At 41.4% G+C, this 17,676-nt stretch overlaps 1 long non-coding RNA gene across 3 annotated transcripts in view; it reads right to left on the bottom strand.

Annotated features, from left to right (window-relative positions):
- The window catches only part of LOC138763935 (uncharacterized), a 50,146-nt gene that overhangs the window by 29,241 nt on the left and 3,229 nt on the right, over positions 1-17,676 (bottom strand). For all 3 annotated transcript variants that reach the window (XR_011357909.1, XR_011357908.1, XR_011357910.1), the window contains exon 2: positions 13,357-13,647. This is a non-coding gene — a long non-coding RNA (uncharacterized lncRNA). The remainder of the gene's footprint in view (positions 1-13,356; positions 13,648-17,676) is intronic.

Here is a 17,676-nt window from a genome sequence, read left to right as displayed (position 1 = left end):
CTACACGTGCAGTTCAGCAGTAGAATGTGAATCAACGCTGTCACTGTCAATGTTACTCATTGAACCTGTACGAAGTTAAATCTTGGCTCAGAAATACCATGTCATTTTATTTTTTTTAACAGAAACGACAAATATGAGTGAACTAGGTAAGAAATTTGTTATTTGCATTTTCATACTTTCGTATTTACTTGAGTATTTTGTTTTAAGTAGTTCTGAGGTGTTTGAAATGTCCATATGTTTTTTAATTACTTTGAACTTTTTAGAAGAAGCAGGTTTGTGTGGCTTAGCTGACAGATTCTTTTAAGTATTTGTGTGCATGGGACTTTTTCTGGTCTGTCCTGTGACTGCATCACTTCTTGCAGCCCTGCCACCACACATGATTTAGAACTGAGCTGACACTTATCACAAAAATGCTGGAGAAACTCAGCAGGTCAAACGGTGCCTTTATGTAGCAAAGGTAAAGATACATCACCAATGTTTTGGGCTTCAGCCCTTCATCAAGGTGTGACATTTATCACAAGTTTGCACCATGAACTTTACAAAAGATATAAGATAGGTTAGTGTCACATGCAGGTATTTTGCCTCTTGGTGTAAGTTTTAGTCAAATATCATTCTCCATGTTGTGGTAGTGGGATTATGTAACAGATTCGAGAGTTTAAGGAGTTACAACCTTGGACGTGTTATTATCGCAATGCAAATTTTATTTACAACCAGGAACAAAAACAAAACCAGAGACAGAATGCCCACATGCAAATCAATCTTGCTGGCATACAAGTTTACTAAACTACAAATACCTAGAGAAGTTCATTAGAACTACTGAGGGTTAAAACAAACAGTATCTGCCACCCTCAATGTACAGGCGGGGCACATAAAAAAATTATCTCTCGACTGTTTTGAATGTACAAGTTAAACTAATTGATTCATGAAGGTTCCCAGGTGCACACGATTGAGTCCCATCTCCTCAGGGCACACACACCTCACAACTGGTCTTCCAGCGCTGATGATCACACCCAGGAGCTGGCACGGGCAAACAAAAAGAGTCAAAATACGTGCTGCTTTTTTTATACTCCTAGGGCTAGAGGCCAGCCAAGGTATCCAGTCACGTGACTTCAGGTGAAGAGGATTTCAATTGGTAGGTTGCTTAATCTAGGATTTAGATTGATGATTTCCTCATCTCACACTCTGTAAACTTCAGGTCACACAAAGCTTAGTTGGCTATGTTGTAATTTACACCAGACCAGTTCTTCTGCTGTTGTGGGTAGTGGCTAATCAATATTGATTCCTAATTAAGTAGTGTTTCAATTTTAAAATTCTTATCCTTCTTTCCATATCTCTGCAAGGATCTATCCATCCTATTTTTATAGCTTTGACCAGATCAGCAGGTTATGGGATATATGCACTTTTCTATTTTATTTGTGATCAAGCCTAAATTGAATTTCTCGTTTGCCAATAGGTTTGTAAAAGAATTTCCTCCCTAAACCTTTTCACTTCCCTATTTTACTTTTCTCCATTGAGTTCCTTAAAACCAGGCATTAACCAAGGTTAAAGTCAAATGCTCAAATACTCTACAATCTCATAATGTGGCTGAGTGTCAGATATTTTTATAATGATTCTATGAAATGCCTTGGCATAAGTATTAGATAAATTGTGGTTACTGATTGAATAGGTAGCATCATTCCATCCAGATTAAAGCCATGACCACCAAGTATCAGAACAAGATAAGCCAAGCATCAAAAACCCAATTCGAAAGAGATCAACTTCAGCCATTAATAAGCAGGTAACTATGTACCACCAGAGATCACATCCAACATGAGAATACTATAGGTATAATCAGGGGTGTAGTGCTAATTTTTTAGGTGCCGGAGCTCATAACAAATGGTGACAATGAGGTGCCAGAGCTGCCCCCTGAGATGCTGGTGCGGTGCTCCAGTGAGCTCCAGCAGCACTGCACCCTGGGTATAATACCTGTGATTCAGTCCATTTTTATCTCCATTAAATGTGATAATTCATAAAATTGAATTTATTTAATTTATACATTAATTCTGCTAAACTCTCAAGCAATGATCAGGCTAATGTAATAACATCACTAATGGCATGCTAGCCATTCAATGACCTTGTTCTTAAAGAACTGGCACATTGGAAATGGACAGACACTTTTGTAATGCTCAATCATGAGAGAAAACACTCCTCCCTGATACATAAGGGTATATGCAAAAATGATACAATTGAACAGAAATTAATTGTTTACTTTTATCCAGTATGCAGTGTTCTTTTACAGGATTTAAATTTGAACTAGTTTAGATGACAACTTATATGTGAGCCACGTTTTGCATTTTCTAAAGCTAGCAGTCACTGAGTACAAAGCTTAAAAAAAATGAAGTAGCCTGTCAGTTATCAACATCTGAATTGGATGGGATTGTGTTTTACAAAACCTTTGTTAGACTGCAGAATGCCCTGAATCCTAAATTTAATTTAACTACAGGACCTTGTAGAAGGTGGAACAATTCATATCAAGATCATTAAATAGCTGTCAACCAACACAGTCCAACATTTGGAAGTGCTATATCATGTTATATTGGAATATTTTTCTCGGGCAAAGTGAAAATAAAGTAACTTTAGAATTTTAGACCTGTTACAATAGTGTTGATCAAATAGCAAATGTGTGGAAAACAACATGGGTTTCTTTACATAAACAAGTTCCAACATGTAGCCATGCACTACTTGGAAGAAAGGCACACTCATGAGTGTAGTCAGGTTAAGCTCTCTGCTTTTATTGGGGCTCAAGCCCGACTTTTATACCTCTCGCATGCACGCCATTAGCCCCAATTGCTGATATAATGACCCGCATAATAAAACCGGGTTTCCCGCGCGTGGGTACCTTCTTGCATGACAATACCTTCTTCCCCGTGTGCTGTCCCTGCCTGTTGGCTGTGCAGCGGGGGCCAGCGACATTTTGAGGTCACTGGCCCTTAAGCTGCCCTTGTTGTTCGTCCACCAGTTCGCTTGCTAGGGCCATCGCTGCTGCATGAACTGCTGCCTTTCAGGTGCGCTCGCCGCCTCAAGCGCTGTTTTGATCGATGCGTTGGTGGGCCGCTACAAGCTTGCTTGATTTTCTACAACTGTGAAAGCAACTAAAATTTATAGAAAAATCCAGTTCACCTCAGAAGTTGCAGGAAAATCTCCCTTAACTTTCTGTTTATCAAATGTTGTTTTAAATTTTGCTATGAAGAAGTATTGGTTTGACTCCAAATTGTTTCATCAGATAAAAATTTAACTGTGACTTTGCCAGTTTGCTTTGCCTTATGGTGAAATTTTCCATGTTTGCATATTTAATTCTCTTAGTCGTAGAATGCTACAGCACAGAAAACAGGCCATTCAGCCCTTCTTGTCTGTGCCAACCATTGTTCAGTTAATCCCAATAACCTTCTCCCATTCCATAACCCTCCAGATCTCTGTCAGCCATGTTTCTATCCAATTTATTCTTAAAACTCAAGATCGAGTCCGCACCCACCACATCAGATGACAGCTAATTCCACACTCCCACCACTCTCTGAGTGAAGATCCCCCTAAGCCTTTTCCCTTTCACCCTAAAGCTATGAGCTCTCATAGTTATCTCTCCCAATCTAACTAGAAAGAGACTATTTGCATTTACTCTGTCTATACCCCACATGATTTTGTAAACCTCTAGCAAATCTCCCTTCATTCTTCTACTCTCCAAGGAATAAAGTCCTAAACTGTTTAACCTTCCCCTGTAACTTAATTCTTGAATACCTGGCAACATCTTAGTAAATCTTCTCTGCACTTTTTCAATCTTATTTATATACTTCCTTGTAGCTAGGAGACCAGAACTAATCACAATATTTCAAATTTGGTCTTAAATACCTTCAACATAACATCCCAACTCCTATACTCAATACTTTGATCTATAAAGGCTAAGATACCAAAAGCTTTCTTTACAACTCTGTCCACCTGCAACACCACCTTCAGGGAACAATGTACCTGTATTCCCAGGTCTCTTTGCTCCTCCACATTCCTCAGTGCCCTACCATTTACTGGGTATGTCCTTCCTTGATCTGCTCTTCCAAAATACAATACCTCACACTTGTCTGCATTAAACTCCATCATTCATTTACTGGCCCATTCTCCCCATTGGTCCAAATCCCTCTGCAAGCTTTGAAAATCTTCCCCACTGTCCACTTTGCGTCATCAGCAAACTTGCTGAGCCAATTCACCACGTTACCATCCAGATCATTGATATGGACAACAAACAACAATGATCCCAGCACAGATTCCTGAGGCACACCACTCGTAACAGGCTTCCAGTCTGAGAAGCATCAATCCACTGCCATTCTCTTGTTTTTTCCCACACAGCCAATTTTGAATCCAGTTTACAACCACTCTATGGATATCTAATGTCTTAGCCTTCTGAACTAACTCCCCTTGTTGAAGGCCTGACTAAAGTCCATGTAGACAACATTCACAGCCTTTCCCTCATCTACTTTCTTGGGAACTTCCTCAAAAAACTACAAGATTTGTTAAACATGACCTACCACGCACAAAGCCATGGTAACTGTCTTTAATCAGCCCAAAGCTGTCAAAATACCTATATATCCTATCTCTCAGAACTCCTTCCAAATTTACCTACTACTGATGCTCACTGGCCTATAGTTACCTTGTTTACTTTTGGAGCCTTTATTAAACAGCAGGACAACATGAGCTACTCTCCAATCCTCTGGCACCTCTCCCGTGGCAAAGGACATTTTGAATCTATCCATCAGGGCCCCTGCAATTTCAACACTTGTCTCCCTCAAGGTCTGAGGGAATATCATATCTGGCCCAGGGGATTTGTCTACTTCTATTCACTATCAATCACCTCCTCATCCTTAATCTCTATATGTTTCATGACACTTCTATTTGTTTCCCTTCCATCCATATGCACTACGCCAGTTTCCTGAGTAAACACTGATACAAAACAAAATTTAAGATCTCCTCCATTTCATGATGCTCCACACATAGTTGACCACTCTGATCCTCTGGGGGACCAATTTTGTCCCTTGTTATCCTCTTACTCTTAATGTACTTATAAAAACCCTTCAGATTTACCTTCACATGTAGGTTGAGGGATTATTAGTGGCCAAGGCAATGGGAGGGTTCAATTTGTTTATCTGAATAATGCAATGGAGCCTTTTTTTAAGTTTAACTTATTTAAAGAAGCATTGCATCAATTGAATAATGAAATGATAACCTAGCTCAATTCCTTCAGGTTTGTGGGTTAGAATTCTACAACTAAAGACAATAGACTATGGGGAAAATATTCCAATGGCCAACCATTGCCAAAGATCATCAGATGTCAATAAATTCAGCTCCAGAGGATCATTGCAGAGTTCCTCATGGAGGTAATGCCAAACATCTTCAACTGCTTCATTCATGACCTTCCTTCCTGAGGTTGATCTCTTATACAATCAGAAATATTCACAGATAATTCTACAACATTCAATTTAATTTGCTGCTTCTAAGCAAAAGAAGCAGTCCTTCCATGTACATACCAAGCCCAAGATGATATTCAGACATGAGGTACTAAATGGCTATCAGCATGTAAGTTACATATCAATAATCTTCAATAAGACAAGCGTCTAAATCCAATGTCATTGCCATCACCAAGACTCCTACTATAAATACCCTAGCAAAGAGGGTGGGTAAGGTTGGGATTACAATTGTCCAAAAACTTAACTAGATTAACCACATGAACACATGGTTGGAGGCTGAGTATTCTGTGGTAAGTGACTCACTTTCTGACATGCCAAAACCTTTCCAACAATTACTAGGTTTTGAGGAATGTGAGAGAATACTCTCCACTTAAGTGGATGAGTGCACTCAAAAGGAGATTCATGCTATCCAGAACAGACTCTTAAACTGGCTTCACACAGAATCTTCAACATTAATTCCCTCTACTCCTTTCATGGCTTCAGCATGTACCATTTACAAAATGTGCAGTTACTCACCTTAGCTTTTCCTATAATTCACAATCTCTGTTACAAAGGCAACCTGCAGCTTCTCTAAATTATACATCTCACTTGGACATACGTTTTTGTTGAGTCTCAATCCTGGAACTCCCTACGCAGCAGAATTGTGCAAGTACATTCACCAGAATGACTACAACAGGTTGAGGTGGCTCCTGACCACCAATGTCAAGATAACATTACAAATGTATGTAGAAATAGGTTACCTTTTGGAAACAGTTGGCTGGGATTCCATTGCTCAGTTTCTTTTTAAGAGGTAACTAAATAGAATCCTCAACTGCATCCCATAGTTTTTTTAAATAGAGGGGCCCTTCTTTTCCATGAGCCTGTGCCGCCCAATACACCAATAAACTTACAAACCCCATATGCTTATGGAGTATGGGAGGAAGCTGGAGCACCTGGAGGAAACTCACACAGTGACAAGGAGAATGTACAAACACCTTACAGACAGCGCCAGATTCGAACACAGATTGCTGACAGTGTAATAGTGTTGCACCAACATATACAATTGTTTGAGTACACATGTTGTTGAAGAACCAATTGCTCAATTAGTTTATAAAGTTTAACTTTATTAGTTTGAGAAAGTTATGAATTGTACTCCACTTTCTATCCTAGATATATTGAGCCTGAAGAGTTTGATCAATGATCAAAGAACTATTATTCAGTTCATAACTGAATAATCTGATAATGATGATCTGATTATTGAGGAAATTAATAGTTGGCTGATTTAAGATGTTACTCTCTGTGTTGTTTTTACATGTAATTACTATTAAAAAAATGTATCATTCAATTTGAAGATGTCACATATCTTCTGATAATATAACTGCAAACTATTACATTAAATATCAGTAGTTATTCAATAATTGCTAGGTACTCAAGAGCAGAAATGGCGATCTGCTTGTACCTGTCCGAAATCAATATGAACTGGGACATCAAACATCCTTCCTGTTGTTAATAGTTCAGGTATTCACTGGATGAACTTTCTGAGCCATTTGGACAATTCCTTTACCTCAATGCAGATGGTCTCCGATTTATGATAGTCTGACTTATAAATTTTCAAAGTTACGATAGTTTGAATCTGTACTTTCAATTTTGAGTTCTGACGTGTCTCAGCGCTTGTGATATGAAACCCGCTATTCTTGCACAATTCTGGGCAATAGCAGCACCGTGCGAGAGTAGCATACATCATATTCTCTCTCATTGCTGACTGAACCACGCTCGCAGTCTCTGTATTCAACATTCAACATGGTGTATTCAATATTTAATTATAAAAATATTCTTTATTGAGCTACGATTTTTCAACTTATGATGGGAGTGCCGGGCTGCAACCCCATCGTAAGTTGAGGAGCACCTGTATAAAATTTCACTTGATAAAGGTCGGATAGATTTTTTAAAAATTAACTCCATGATTATTGGTTTGAACGAAAGAAATGAAGCATTCCATTGTTAAACCTTGTACATGAATGTTTAAACCTTTGTAAAACTCCAGAATACTCCTGTATCATGTGAAGTTGTGTCGATTTGATTGCACAGAATCTGCAGAGAAATTTCTGCTTGAGAGAGCTATATCTGTGGAGCTGAAATTGACTGAGTCATAAACATCTCTTGAAAGTTAATGACCATTAAAGATTGAGAGTTGCTCCTCTACATGAACTTATGCTGGAGTGAACATGCATGGAATTTGTAATAAACAAGTGCAAAGAACTGAAATGCACAAAGGCATAAATAAAATGATTCATTGAGGACAATTACTTTGTTTCTGTAAGATTTACTATTTCTGATTTTAATCTTTCTCATACCATTTTCTTGTAAATAAAACCTTTTGTTACTTTGCATTGCAAATCATTGGGATGTATGGATTTTATTTTGAAGAGAATTGCTGAACCAAGTTTAGTTCAATTGTTTTATAAGTTGTGAAGAGTAGTATTATTGCTCTTGAACATAGATTCCTTTATGCATTTACGTTTTCAATCAGTAGGAAGCACATATGCTTGCAGGAATTATATTTCAACTGTGGCTAGAGAAGAGAGAATTACAAATTATAGAACAGAAGTTCATAGCTATAGTAATTTGTCTAACAATCATAAAAGGAGCATCAGCCAATCCAAAATTACAATGGGAAAAAGTCCAAGAAGAAATTATCAAACTGTATTCTGCTCCAGCTGTCCCACACTTCTGACCACTGGAAACCAAAATAGACATTAACGAGAAGAAGAGAGTTTGGAGAAGAACTGCACATCTAAGCTCAGTTTGATTGGTTCCAACAATAAGGAAAGACTCCATGCTTCTAGAGGTACCATTGTAACATTGGTAAAATTGTAATTATTTTATCTCCAAGCATGTGTAACAATGTTGGGTTTGGTTCCTTTGGGGGAGCATTTGGTTCACATCCATAAGAACAGCAGTATTCTCTCCTTTGGAGGTGAAATATTGATTGAATAAATAGATTTCTATTCTGCCTGAGAATAGCTATGACCAATAATTCTTTACTTTATAACAGTAATGGGTAATGGTGGCACATTAACTGTGACGATGATGGGAAAGAAAGTTTTTTTTAACATTTTACCTCTCAGCCTTTATTGCTTTCTCTTGACAAATGTTACAGCACCTCTTTGACGTGTTTATATACCACTATCTCTTCCAATCAATTTTTACCTTTCCTCTCCTGGCATTCTATCTATGTCCAATTATCACCCTTTGTCTGTTGGCCTGTCTCCTCCCCCGGCTCTTTCTTTCCCCTTCCCCAGACTTTTAATTCAGGCACTTGCCTGCTTTTTACTCATACCTTGAAGAAAGGCTCAGCCCCAAAACATCAGTTTTAGATCTTGACCTCTTATGGACACTGTGAGACCTGCTAAGTTCCTCCAGCATTTCTATGTTTTCACTACAAGCACAACATCTGTAGACTTTAATGTTTCAATCCTATACAAGCACCAAAACAGCCCCTTCGAGTCAATATGTCCTATTTCCCTGCATTTAGCTCATATTGCTCTAAACCATGAACGTATCAAAATGCATTTTAAACATCGCAATTGTACGTAGCCCTACCACTTCCTATGGAAGTTTGTTCCACACACCCACTACCCTCTGTGAAAAGTTGTACCTCTGATCCCTTTTAAATCTTTCCCCTCTCACCTCAAATCGATGCCCTCTGGTTTTAGATTTCCCTTCCCCCTCATAAAAACCGACCATTCACTCCTGTGCTCAACAATGCCCCTTGTGATTTTATAAACATTTATATGGTCACTGCTTGGCCTCCTGTGCTCCAGGAATGAAGCCCTAATCTATCCAGTCTCTCCTGATAACTCAAGCCCTCCAGTCCACAAAATCCTTCTGAATCTTTTCTGCACATTTTCAGCTTAATGACACCCTTCTAGGTGCCCAGAGCTGCACACTGTGTGGTTTCACCAACATTATGAATTGTTGTAACATGATATCCCTGCTCCTGTCCTGATGATGACTGACGCCTTCTTCAACACCCTGTGATTTTACTTTGTAGTTGTATGAAGAGAGTGAAAGTTCTGAACCCAAGCTATGTTGACTTGGGACCTGCATAATAATTCTGTTATTAATGGAATCATTAATAAATTTCCTGCTGTAGCCCACATTATTGATGGAGAAAGAACAGATGGGTTTTGTAGTGGGGTTAATGTTTCCATGGGAAAATTCCTCAATGCATGGAAAAAATTGTCTTTCCTTCGCTCAAAAATAGACCCTTTGGCGGCGGCCCAACTTGTCTCAGCTGACCACTTTATCAACTCAAGCCATGTTTGCCTATGTTCTACCCTTATCCCTCTAACCCCTTCCTATTCATAAATCTGTCTAAAAGTAATTTAGTGGGGAGGTAATGAAGAATATAAGGATAACCAAGGAGGTAGTGATGGCTGTGTTGAAAAAGATAAAGGTGGATATATCTCCGGGACCGGACAAAATATTCCCAAGGACATTCAGGGAGGCTTGTGGACAGATAGTGGTGCCATTAACAGAGATATTTAGGATGTCACTGGCCACGGGGGTAATGCCAAAGGATTGGAGGGTGGCGCATGTGGTTCCGCTGTTTAAGAAAGGGTCTAAACGTAAACCTGGGAATTATAGGCCCGTGAGTCTGACGTCTGTGGTGGGCAAGTTGATGGAAAGTGTTCTGAGGGATGGTATTTACAAATATTTGGAGGTACAGGGATTGCTAGGGAGTTATCAGCATGGTTTTGTCAGGGGTAGATCATGCTTGATAAACCTGATTGAGTTTTTCGAGGGGATTACAAAAAAGGTTAATGAAGGGAAAGCTGTGGATGTTGTCTATTTAGACTTTAGTAAAGCTTTTGACAAAGTTCCCCACAGAAGGTTAGGAAAAAAGGTGGAGGCATTAGGTATAAATGAGGAGGTAGTGAAATGGATTCAGCAATGGTTGGATGGGAGGTGTCAGAGAGTAGTGGTAGAAAAGTGTTTGTCCAATTGGAGGCCGGTGACTAGTGGAGTTCCTTAGGGATCGGTCCTCGGTCCACTATTGTTTGTTATATATATTAACGATCTGGAAGTAGGGGTGGAGAATTGGATAAGCAAGTTTGCGGATGATACAAAGATTGGTGGTCTTGTGGATAGTGAGGAAGATTACCATAGATTAAAAGGTGATTTAGGAAGGCTGGAGGTGTGGGCTGAGAAATGGCTGATGGAATTTAATACAGATAAGTGTGAGCTGTTACATTTTGGAAAGGCAAATCTAAATAGGTCATATGCATTAAATGGTAGGCTATTGAGATGTGCAGAGCAACAAAGGGATTTAGGAGTTGTGGTAAATAGTACCCTCAAGGCTGATACTCAGGTAGATGGGGTGGTGAAGAAGGCATTTGGAATGTTGGCCTTCATAAATCGGAGTATTGAATTCAAGAGTAGGAAGGTTATGATGAAATTGTACAAGGCATTGGTGAGGCCAAATTTGGAGTACTGTGTACAGTTTTGGTCACCAAATTATAGGAAAGATATAAACAAAATAGAGAGAGTGCAGAGAAGGTTCACGAGAATGTTGACAGGATTTCAAGGTTTGAGTTACAGAGAAAGGTTGTGCAGCCTGGGGATTTTTTCTCTGGAGCGTAGAAGATTGAGAGGGGACTTGATAGAGGTGTTTAAGATTTTAAAAGGGACAGACAGAGTAAACGTGGATAGGCTTTTTCAATTAAGAGTGGGGGAGATTCAAACTAGAGGGCATGGTTTAAGATTGAAGGGAGAAAATTATAAGGGGAACATGAGGGGTAATTTCTTTACGCAAAGGGTGGTAGGGATGTGGAATGAGCTTCTGACAGACATGGTCGAGACGGGATCATTGTTACATTTAAGGAAAGACTGGATAGTTACTTGGATAGGAGAGGACTGGAGGGTTATGGACCGGGTGCTGGTCAGAGGGACTAGGAGGGTGGGGATTTGTTACGGCATAGACTAGTAGGGTCGAACTGGCCTGTTCTGTGCTGTAAGTGGTTATATGGTTATATGGTTAATTGTTACAGTTGTACCCTCTCCCTCACACCTTCTTGCAGCTCGTTCCATATACCCATCACCTTCTGAATGAAGATGGTATCCCTCAAGTCCCTTTTACATCAACATATACTATATAAGTGGAATGAAAAGCTGATGCAACATAGGAATTCACCAGTACTGCACCATCTGCTCAACATTTGGAAGAAGATTCACGTAGAAAGGAATAAACAAATTATCAACTACCAAAATTAATATTGATGCAAAATCAACTAATCCCTTTCACAATAGATAACCTTTCCTTTAGAGAATGGGAGAGAAAAGGGATCAAATGAATAGAAAATTGTTTTTCAGGAAATAAATAATTATCTTTTGAACAAATGAAGTACAAATATGGTATAACTCACGGTACAATGTTTGCATACCACCAACTGAAAACCTACTTGAAGGACAAATTGGGAAGCAAGCTGAGGTTACCAGAAGGAAGCAATTTTGAATATGTGATTACAGACACAATGATAATTAAAAGCTTTATAACAAACATGTACATCAAACTGCAAGAGAAAGAGAACGAGGAAACAAGCTGTAAGCCCAAACAAAAATGGGAACAAGATCTAAACATAAAGATAAAGAATGAAACATGGGAAAAGCTATGCTCCGGAACTATGAGAAATACAATAAGCATGAGGTTATGCATGATACAATATAATTGGTTACACAGGCTATACACCATGCCCCAAAAGTTAAATAAATGGGACCCAACAGTATCAGACAGATGTGTGAAAATTTAAAAAACCCTTGCACTTTTCCTCTATCCTGGGAAAAAAATATTATGCCCCTTATGATTTCCTTAATTCTACAAGCTCCATCCCTCTGCATCCTATGCTCAAGGGAGAAAGATTCCAGCCTCTCTTTGCGATTCAAGATCTCCAGTCCTCATAACATTCTCATGGATATCTTCTGCAGCCTTTTCAGCCTAATAATATCTTTCCTATGGCTGGGTGATCAGAACTGCGCTCAATGTCCTGACTGTCTTGTACAGTTGGAACATGACATTCCAGTTCTGGTATTCATTGCTTTGAATGATGAAGACAGATGTGCCAAATGCTTTCCTCACCACCCTGTGTGTTTGTGTTGCCACTTTCATTGAACTACATAACTCTAATATATTACATTTGACAGCAAACCTGCAAAGTTTGAAGGAAGTTCAGGGAACAGAATTGGGAGAGTTTCTAAAGAATATGGAAACAGGGTCCTGGTGTTTTTCAAACAAGTGCAATGCGATCATTTGCTCTTGGTGTGAGTTGGTCCCCCATCCCAAGATAGCGGTGGCCAAGTAGTCGTAAGAACATAAGGAATAGGAGTGGGAGCAGGCCATCCGGCCCATCAAGCACGCTCTGCCATTCAATAAAATCATGGCTGATCTGATCATTGACTCAACTGCACCTACCTGCCTTTTCCCCATAACTCTTACTTCCTTTCTTATGTAAAAATCTATCTAACTGAACCTTAAATATGTTTAATGAAGTAGCCTCAACCGCTTCCCTGGATAGAGAATTCCAGATTCACTACTCTCTGCGAAAAACAGTTTTCCTCATCTCTGTCTTAAATCTACTCCCCTGAATCTTGAGTTTATGCCCCCTGGATCTGGTCAATCTTTGGAGGGCCACCTCCAGTGTCTCTGTTAATTTAACAGCCCCTTGCAGGTCGAGTACCTTCTGCTCCAGGAGTCGCTGTCTTATGTATCTGGAGTGGATGCCTACCACATTCAGGATGAGGTCCTCTGCATTCTGGGCGGCTGTCAATGCTTTGCAGTTGCATGCCCTGCAGAGGGCCCAGAGGGCCCATAGGTACTCGACACTCAACTCACCGGGGGTTGTTGCTTCCTGGTGTCCAGGAGATGTCATGCATAGACCTTGTTCACCCTTCTGTGATACTGGTCCTTCAGTGGCCACTGAATACATGGCCTCTGCATACAATTTGGTGTCGTTGATCATTGGCAAGACCAAGGTCCAACTCATGAGAAGAGGAGCTTCAATCTGTCCTCGTCTGTGTCGCGGTCGCTGATCGGAAATTCTCAAAACAGCATAGCCAGAGTTTGAATGGTTATAGGTTGCTATGACTGGATCCAGTGTGTTGAAGAGACGTGGAAATTAGGGTCCTGGAATGTTAAGGGAAACACAGGAATCAACACCAAGTGAGCCATATGCTGAACCATCAGAATTTCCAAAGAGGATTAATGGATTTTTAGTGTAAATGGTAGAGCAGGTTTGAGGATCCAAATGGTGCATTCATGCTCCTAAATTGAATATTTCTTTGTTCATATATTGAGGATTATGTTTTATTTTCTGAATTTGTTTCTTTAAACTGAGCAAAAAGCATTTGCAAAAATGGTTCATTTAAAATTTAGCAATAGTTTTATCCTTCAAATCTAAGATTCTGTGCCACTGAGAGTATAGCAGAGAACATTATTTCTGTAAAGAGAAGAATTATTTTAGTTTGACAGATGATATAAGCAGGCAATTCAAAGTAATACATCCTGATTACTCCCACTTTTTTTTGTCAAAGAAAAATGTTTGCAAAAATTACATAATTCCAACATCGGGCCTGGAAAGAAAACACTAAGTTTTACATGGAAGAAAATAAAACATTTTTCAATGATGAGGTGAGCTGGTAAGCAATTATTCATGGAGGTCGTCATTCTTCAAGAATTTTCAAGAGGGAAATCAATGAATCATCCGTATTGCTATTTTACAAATATTGGCAAAAGCTCTCAGCGCAGTTTACAAAAGTTTAATATTCTTCATCTTGTTACTTTGATCTGCAGTTTTAAGTGTTAGTCATAGCTTGAATTAAAATGTCAGCTTTATGAAGCAGCCAGGCACATTCCAATTACAGTCCATGTGTATATTGTACGTACTGTATTTGACATTAAAGTCTCGTAACATGGCAAAATAATTCTTGGATGATGACATTTGGCAAATCAGATTCCATATATCAAAGTAATTTTTTTTAAATTTCAGATCAGTAAAAAGTAGCAGGGTCAGGGACATTGCCAGGTTCTAAAGTTGGGAGGAGCGAGCACATAAAAAAGGTGCCAAGACGCCTACCAAATAATTTTAAATTCATTACACATTTTTAGTTTGTATTTTAACATCAAAACACAAGGAGATAACAGTTTTAAAGGAAGTATGTAATTGTTCTTTTGTAGTGTTCGCGATACACGAGTGTGGAGAAGAACGACAAGCACTCCAAAGCCTTGAAATCAAGATTGGTTTATTGCACTGGCCGTTGCACTTACATGGGCCCCAGATGCTGATGGCAGGGGCCCTCGTCATCAGAGCACTGGCCCGGGATTGGCCAACATCCCCGCCACAGTCCCCCATTTTCCTGTCGTGTGGGAGGTCACTTGGAACGATGGACGGAGTCACCCCCAGGTCTGCGCGGTGGCCACGTTTATCGACCATTTGTAGGCTGGTCCGTGTCTCTGTGCGCAGGCCACTAATGACCCCCACCTCCCTCACCCCCAGAACAAGCTATCAGGCCATCGTCCATTGACTTGGGCAGTCTGTCCCTGCGTTGCAGGGGGAGGAGTGGAGACCAGATAGGCCTGTTTCAGGTGGTCGACAGTAAAAGTCTCCTCCTTACTGCCGATGTCAAGGACGAAGGTGGAGCCATTGTGTCTGACGACCCAATAGAGCTCCTCGTAGGGGTGCCCATTTGCACAAGAACATAATGACAAGCTTTAAATCCCTGGGATGTTACATGTGGGCTGGCTGTGTGGTGAGGGTTGTCACAGGACCGAGGACACCAGTTTTCACTGCAAGTTTTTGAGGGTTGCCATGGGACCTTCCGAGCATTTATTGGGGGCCAGGAACTCCCCTGGAATGATTAAGGGCACACCATGAACTATTTCTGCCACCGAGGCATTGAAGTCCTCCTTCAGTATGGTATGAATCCCCAGCAGGACCCAGAGCAGTTCATCCTCCCAGTTGGGACCCTTGAGCTGGACCATCAAGGCTGCCTTGAAGTGAAACTGCTCCACCAACCCATTGGCCTGAGGGTACTATGCTGTGGTGTGGTGTCCCCAGGAAGTTCGCCAGCATTGCCCAGAGCCTAGAGGAAAATTGTGCCCCCTGTCCGAGGTTAGGTGCTCTGTGACCCTGAATCTGCCACATGTCAATGAGTGCCCTGGCAGAGTCTGTGGTGGTATGAGCCAACAGGACTGCCTCAGGCCACCTCGTGGAGCGGTCAACCATGGTCGAGAGGTATCTCACCCCATGGGAAACTAATTATCATCCTATTATGTCAATATGTATGTGGTTGAACCTGCTGGTTCAAAGGTCTGTATGGGCACCCTCATGTGAATCTGCACTTTGGAGGACTGGCAGTTTGTGCAGGTTTTGGCCCACTGGCTGACCTGCTTTTGAAGGCCATGCCAAAGAAACCTGCTAGCCACTATCTTGACTATGGCTCGGATTGCTTTACGCACCAGGCTGTGGATGGTATTGAAAACCTGGTGCCTCCATGCGGCCGGAACGATGGGGCATGGACTGCTGGTAGAGATGTCACACAGTAGTGTCAAATTACCTGGGTCAATGGTGACATCTTCCACCCTGAGACCGGAGACAGCTGTTCTATACATGATCTCAGGGTCCTGCTGCTGCGCTTTGGTGAGGGAGTTGACTCCCTGGGATAAGACTCGATCGCGGGGCAGAACAGAGCACACTGCTTTTCCCCAGAAGTGCTGTATGTCCTGGGTAAATTCAGACAAGTACTTCTGTTGTCAGGCCAACCACGGGTCCGATACCTTACGGAAGATGAAGGTCAGTGACTTATGATCGGTGAAGACCTGGAATTGCTGACCTTCCAAAGAGTAACATAAATGTCTTACCGCCAGATATAGTGCCAATAGCTCTCGGACAAAAGCATTGTATTTGAGCTCGGGGCAGGAGAGGGAGGGTGGACGGAGGTGCCCACTGATAAAGGCCAGGAGTTACTACTGGCCTTCAATGAGCTGTTCCAGTATGCCCCCTACTGTTGTGCTGAAGGCTTTGACTGTCAGGGCAGTAGGTGCCTCCGGTCTGGGGTGGATGAGGAGGGTAGCTTTGGCCAGTGTGACTCGAAGACTCATTGTCCCAGGTAATGTCCTTTGACTTGCCCACCATCAGTGTGAAGAGGGGTCGCATGATCGTGCATCTGTCGGTATGAACCTGTGGTAAAATTTTATCAAACTGGTGAATTCCTGTAGCCCTTTTACTGTGAATAGCTTGGCGAAGTGCCAGACTGCCTCGACCTTCTCGGTGAGGGGTGTAGCCCTGTATCTGTTTATCCTGTGCCCCAGAAAGTCAATAGTGTCCAGGCCGAATTGGCACTTTGCAGGGTTAATCATCAGCCAGAACTCACTCAACCGGGTGCACAGTGGTCTCAGGTGGGCTGCATGGTCTTTTTGGCTGTGGCTAGGGATGAGGCTATCATCCAAATAGATGAATGCAGATGGGAGATCCAGGCCCATAGCGTCCATTAACCACTGAAATGTTTGTGCTGCGTTCTTTAGACCAAAGGGCATACGGAGGAATTGAAACAAGCCAAAGGTGGTTATAATCACAGTCTTGGGGATGTCCTGGGGGTGAACTGGGATTTGGTGGAACCCCCCAGATGAGATCCACCTTGGAAAATACCCGTGCCCCAGGTTGGCAGAAAATTCTTGGATGTGGGGCACAGGATATCTTTCAGGCGTGTTGGCCTCATTAAGACAGTGGTAGTCGCCACATGGCCTCCACCCCAAGCTGTTTTGGGCACCATGTAGAGGGCAGAGGTCCAAGGACTGTCGGAGCACTGCACAATCTCCAGCAACTCCATTTTCTTAAACTCGTTGGTTGTGCAGAGTTTTTTAAGAGGGAGTCAGCATGCCCTGGCATGGAGCAGGGGGCCCTTGGTCAGAATGTGGTGCCTTACCCTGTGCTTTGGCTCAGTCACAGAGAACTGTGGCACCACTATTGAGGGGAACTGCACTAGATGTGGACCAATTCGTTGTCCGGAAGCATTATAGATTTAAGGTGGGGGGTGGGTTGTTTGGCTTCCCCCAGAGGCAGAGTCTGCAAAGTTCTGGTGTGCACCAAACACTGAGGTCAACAAGCAGGCAGTGGGTACAAAGAAAGTTGGTGCCCAAGAGTGGTTGCGCTACTGT

The sequence above is a fragment of the Narcine bancroftii genome, chromosome 5 (assembly GCF_036971445.1).
Source record: "Narcine bancroftii isolate sNarBan1 chromosome 5, sNarBan1.hap1, whole genome shotgun sequence".
Taxonomy (NCBI): Eukaryota; Metazoa; Chordata; class Chondrichthyes; order Torpediniformes; family Narcinidae; genus Narcine; species Narcine bancroftii.
Note: the sequence above shows the minus strand (reverse complement) of the source record. Positions and strands in the feature narration are given on the sequence as shown.